Genomic DNA, 6,112 nt, shown 5'->3' with positions numbered 1-6,112 from the left:
TGGCCTTGAACGGCAGCCTTTAACTACATTAAACAAAATTACCTAAATTGTCAGTCAATGAAAACATAAACTTTCTGGCTAGAAGTTGCTCTCTAATTTGTCATGACTTTTTTTGAAATTAATTACATTTCTCAATGGAAGGATCCGTGAGTCCACCTAAAATGTCATGCATTTCAGACACAGAAAACTTCGTGTAGATGGGTACATAAGAAAACTGCATAAACATCTGTTTCTCTGCAACTATTCTGTTGATTGTTTTCATAATGAAAAATGTCAGGCACGCTACTTTTGACTGTTTTATATATATTTGAGATATTTATGCATTACTCTGCAACTTCCTTCCTGGGGAAGCTAGACTGGCTCCCTCCTTGTTCTTATGCCAGCATGTGTCTTAAGACCTTTTTGTTCTAACAGGCTTTTGAGAATTGACTGCTTTTAATGAAAGGGCTGGTGCAGTGCTGTTTTTATTGTAATTATTTGTAGGTTTTAACATATTTTATATTTGTATAGTTTTAATTCTATTAATGTTTACTTATTTTTTCTGATTCTTTTATTTATTTGTAAGCTTCCTTGAGTCCCGCCAGGCAATATGGCAGGAAATAAAACAAATGTGTAAGTAAATACAGCAATAATAGGAATAAGGTGCATAGTCCTTTATTGGCTACAGCAGGAGCAGAGCTCATTTGGCTTTCTGCATGTTACTATGCCACAACTCCCATCAGCCCTAGCAAACAAAGTCAGTGGCCAGCGATAATAAACAAAATTACTGTACTCTAATAATATATGGAGGGCCAAGGATTCCCCACACCTTCTACTGCATGGATGGCTTGAAAATTTTGAGTGAGGACTGAAACCAGATGTGTGACCCTTGATGTTTGGTTTTCACACTTTTCCCCCTATTCATAAGATGCACACCATAACCATGTTGTAAGTAGGGGGTGCAGCACAAATGCACACCCGCAGTTCGCACAATACATACTGTGGTGTACTACAAACAGTGTGGCACAATCTTTCACAAAAATGAATTTCAAGAGATAGTATTTGTGCAGGCAAAATCAGATGCATGAATTCTACATCTACCTTGACAGCAGGGCATTTGTGAAAGCTCTATCTGGGTTTCCCCGCCCCCAGAGTACAGCAAAATAATTTTGAACTGTTTCAAAGTGGGGAAAAGCACACGAGTTTTGAACGTCAATGAATTTTAGGGCAGAAACAGAAGAGAGCACGGCTTCTTTAAGAGAAAGCACGTGACGTTTTGCACCAAGATGGCTCTCTTCGAGTCAGGGAAGGTGGAGGAATGCGCCGTGGCTTTGCTCCCCCGGACTTTCAAGCGAAGGCTCGCTTTGCATCAGATCTGAAAAGGGGCTGGAAGGAAAATGAGCTGGGTGGAATGGAGACATCGCTCAGCCTCTAACTGCTTCTAAATTGAGATATGGAAAGAGAAAGCAACTTGCAAGGCCGCCGTAGGATGAACCCGGACCAAGCTGAGACTGCCAACTGGAGGATACAGAACGACGGTAATCGTTGAATCCGAAAAGCAAGATTCTGCAACCATTTAGCAGTGAGCAGCGGCGCGCACTTTGCAGCGCAAACAAGCCAACGCATTTCTTTACTCCGAAGTAAGTCCTGTCGGAATTCAGTGGGATTTACTCCTAGGCCTTGGTGTGTAGGCCTTGGTGACCAGTACGTAGTTCTATTTCGCTAGCAGATCATGAAACATCTTCCTTGCGCACGGTTGAATTGTTTGTTTTTTAATGTTAAAAACACGTTAGACTTGCGGAGTGAAAGTATGCCTCTGAACACGTGCAGAGTTACTTTTCCTTGCTATTTCTACTCCAGAGTGCTATGCATAGGTGTAGTCAGGATTTTTGTTAGGGGCCGGACAGGACTTGTTTTTTTTTTTTTAGGGGGGGGCAGGACTTTTGTTAGGGGGGCAGAACCGACGTGATTGGTCAGTTAAGTATTCCTATAGTCTTGTTTGATGGGGGGGGGGAGCAGCTGCCCCCCTGCTCCCCTTAGCTATGCCCATGCGGCGGTGTAACGTGAATAACTCGGACTAGAATACTTCCGTGTCCTGTAATAGCTCCTGTTTATCAAAGGTATGGGGCCACAGTCCGGAGCGTTTTCCCGCTTAAGTCCAATGTTGTCGCGTTATTGGGCAGCAGCAGCAGTAGAGGAAGACGCACCATTGCTGCTGCTGCTGCACGCCTCGCTCCATCAGTGCAGCAAGGTGAGGTATTGAGTGGCCTTGTAAGTGGTGAAAACTAAGCACCAGGTAAAACGAATACATCAGAGTGTACTTCTGGTCCGTTTTCCAAGTGCTGGGAGTTAACACTGCTACATGGGCTTGTGACATTCTTATTATTGCACCCCCCCCTCAGGTAAGTGTTTTAGGATGGGATGTTGGAGGAGAAAGGCTACTAGAAAAGAATCACTTTAAAGCCCATATGTTAGTAGTTTGCAAATACCTGCTGCTAGTTTGTCAGCCCTCAGACAATGTGGGCTTCTCTTAAAGGGAGGTTTTTACACCAAACGGCTTGCTACAAGCAAGGATTTTAGGGGAAAGGGGTTGGGGTTTGCTCTGGTTCTCCTCCCTCCCTCCCTTATCCCAATCACAGGAGTACACAATCTAAAAATACTTGCTTTCATTGAAGGAATTTTCAAGTAAAGCAAACACACTTCTCTGTGGGAACATTACTAGGCTCTTTCTGGCTTATTATATCTAGAGGGCGAGGGTGGAGATTTTCCATGGTATGGGAGTACCAAGCTTGTTAAGGTTACGTTGGTTGCAGAAATAGATTGAACCAAGACCTTGCTCTTGTCCTGGTTGCATAAATTTTATCAAATGCTTTCTTAAATGCGTGTGATTAAATGGCAAGTTACGGAGGTTTGAGAAAATAAGGCAGTTAAATGTACTGCATTTATTGGTTACAGCCTCCAAAATCAAAACTGCAAAAGCAAGTCCTGTTCCTTTGACCTGTGTAGGAACTCTATTGCTGGTTGCATATATCTTTCCCCCCAAAACCCAATGACTGCTTAAGGGAGTAGATTTTGTAGTTATGCAAAGCTCCCATTACAGTGTCTGTACAAGGAGCCACAAACTATTTGTTTTTTAGACAAGTCATACCATAGGCAGTAAACCTTAAATGTTCTCTTTTCTTTATAGGTTGACTGAGAAGCTGTGAAAGTTGGATCCAGAGCTTTGACACACTAGAAATACGTTTCCATGCAAAGCAAAATGTGGACACCCCCCCCCCATTTATTTGAAACAGGCATGTCCAACAGGTAGATCGTGAACTACCGGAAGATCACTGGATGTCTGTGATAGATCACTGGTAGCTCAGTGGCTCCCCCCAAAGAAGCTCAACAAGTTTGCCCCCCCCTCAAAAAAGCTCAAACCTTTGCCTTGAACCCCAAAGAAACGGGCTTTCCTCCCCCCCCTCAAAAAAGCTGAACAACTGTGAACTGAACCCCCCAAAATAGGGTAGATCACTGCCAGTCTTTAACTCTGTTAGTAGACTACAGTCTCTTGGGAGTTGGCCACCCCCGATTTAAAATATAGATGCTCTACCAATATGTGTAAAACTTTTGAGGGTGAAACTACAATAGACCATGTGAATCCACCTGTGTTTCCCATAAAAGCTTTTAAGCAGCATGACTACTTAGAAATAATTTTATTCTCCTGCCTTTTTTTTAGCTACCTTGGATATGTGATAATGGTGGGCTAGAAAAACCGAAGATTTGTATTTTCATTTTTGTTCTGCTCATGCCTATGGCAATTACACAGGTGTACATGTTACCTTGTTTTGAGAACCATTCCCAGATTTCACAATGAAAGTTAGTCCAACACCCTCTTACTCAAAAGCTATTATAATCTTATCTACTTTAAGGTTGAGGATTGTTGGGAAGTTTGGGTGCAATTCAGCAGAAGAGGGGTCCTGCATGGGTTAAGACAGTTAGGTACCTCCAGATTTCCAGACTATCTCTATACCTTTAACCCGTAACTCTTTTACTCTGTCAGGCATCATGATATTAGAATGATATTGTGAGATTACACTTCTCTCTGCCCTGAAGTTAAGAGGTCATTCTGGAACTACCCTCCAAGAGATCAAAGGAGCCAACATGGCTTTGTTCTACTGTAGACTAGTTGGGTAGAAATATTCCTAGTTCTAGTCTAAGTATGTATTTCTTACAATAAACTACTTGGTTACTTTTTTTACAAACAAGCATCTCTGTGTGTGATTGCAAGTTAAAAGTCTGCTCTCTAACCAGGATTCACTCTTTTGGACACTGCCTTTGCATACTAAAAGGGTTTCAGTAGGTAATTGGAACCAAATACCAAGATTTTGCTTGGTAACTGAATGCAACTTCATCAGTGAACAATTTAAAATGAATCGCTGTGTATACTTGCATAAAAACCAGGTAGCTGCTGTAATAGGATGATGGCACTAAGAGTTAAAAAGTCCATCCTCATCTGACTCAAATGTTAAACATAAGTTGCAGTCCCCTCTAACAGTAAGTATCCTGATTATTTCAATAATTATGGACTGTGTTGTATATCTAAAACATAAGAGGGAGGGGAAGATGCAGTACAAATTTTAAGTAGTAGCATTGCAATTTTTCATATTGGCCCAAATCAATTTCAAAATCACCACGGCAACGATTTTGACTCAGCAATACATTGTTGCTCATGCGAGGGATAGCCAGGCAGCTGATTTCAAGGCACCACCAACATTGCATGATCTCAGCCAATGATCTGAGTTGCCTCAGAGAAAACAGGCCAGCTGCCATCACTGCTGATCTAAGCACTCCCTTCCCCTGGCACTGAGGGGGCGGAGGTGTTTTTCTCAGTCAACAGGAAAGCAGCAGCCAGTGGACAAACATCTTTGCTACGGAGGGACGGACTGTGGCTTGAGGCACCCCCATCCCCTCCCACTCAAACGATGCGGTGGAGGTCACTCTCCCCTCCCCATCCCTACACCTGATCTCCAATTTCAGACATCATGATATGTATACCACGTGGGTCAGCAACCTTTTTCAGCTGTGGGCTGGTCCACCATCCCTCAGACTGTGGTGGGCCGGACTATATTTTGAAAAATATATAAAAAATAAACAAATTCTTATGCCCCACAAATAACCCAGAGATGCATTTTAAATAAAAGGACACATTCTACTCATGTAAAAACACAATGATTCCTGGACCGTACGTGGGCCGGATTGAGAAGGCGATTGGGCCGCATCTGGCCCACAAGCCTTAGGTTGCCTACCCCTGATATATTGAAATATCGTGATGTTTAGCTGCTGGTATATCATGAAGTTGAAAACCAGACAGTGCTCAGCTCTATTAAGTAGTTAAAGGTAAAGATATCCCTGACCATTAGGCCCAGTAGTGGCTGACTCTGGGGTTGCGGTGCCCATCTCGCTTTATTCGCCGAGGGAGCCGGCGTACAGCTTCCGGGTCATGTGGCCAGCATAACGAAGCCGCTTCTGGCGAACCAGAGCAGCACACAGAAGTGCTGTTTACCTTCCCGCTAGAGCAGTACCTATTTATCTACTTGCACTTTGATGTGCTTTCGAACTGCTAGGTTGGCAGCAGGGACCGAGCAACGGGTCCCAGTCGCGGGGGGATTCGAACCGGCGACCTTCTGATCAAGTTCTAGGCTCTGTAGTTTAACCCACAGCGCCACCCAGCAGCATTTGGGAAGCTGATTATGGGTACAATGGGAGTGAGCCCAAGTGAATTCAGTGGGACTTATTCCTGCTCAGACACTGTTAGTACTGCAGCCCAAGACATTTCTGATCAGTTAAACTGATAACTCCAATCCTTGTCAGTCTAAACTGGTTTTATAAGGGACGGACTGAAACATTAAGGATTAAGGCTTAGTCTCAGAACACTCCCCCCACCCCGCACCAAGCTGTAGTTTAAAGTCACTGAATCTCATATTTTTAAAGTCACTGGAGTCCAGAATAGCAGAGGGGAGAGCCTACCATGGAGTAGTCAGTTTAATCGCTTCAGCATCTCATCTTTAAGTAAGAAATTATAACTGATTTGAGTAAGTTATGCTATGGTAAGGTATACACCTCTTCAGCTAATTGCCAGTTTGAATGGCTC

At 43.3% G+C, this 6,112-nt stretch overlaps 1 long non-coding RNA gene across 1 annotated transcript; it reads left to right on the top strand.

Moving 5' to 3' along the window:
- The first annotated feature begins 699 nt into the window (after nucleotides 1-699).
- LOC309380443 lies at nucleotides 700-4,226 on the top strand. Its single transcript, XR_014172937.1, has 2 exons — nucleotides 700-1,619; nucleotides 3,167-4,226. It is a non-coding gene; the product is annotated as an uncharacterized lncRNA (long non-coding RNA).
- Nucleotides 4,227-6,112: the final 1,886 nt, after the last annotated feature.

The sequence above is a fragment of the Podarcis melisellensis genome, assembly GCF_964234715.1.
Source record: "Podarcis melisellensis genome assembly, chromosome: 11".
NCBI lineage: Eukaryota > Metazoa > Chordata > Lepidosauria > Squamata > Lacertidae > Podarcis > Podarcis melisellensis.
Note: the sequence above shows the minus strand (reverse complement) of the source record. Positions and strands in the feature narration are given on the sequence as shown.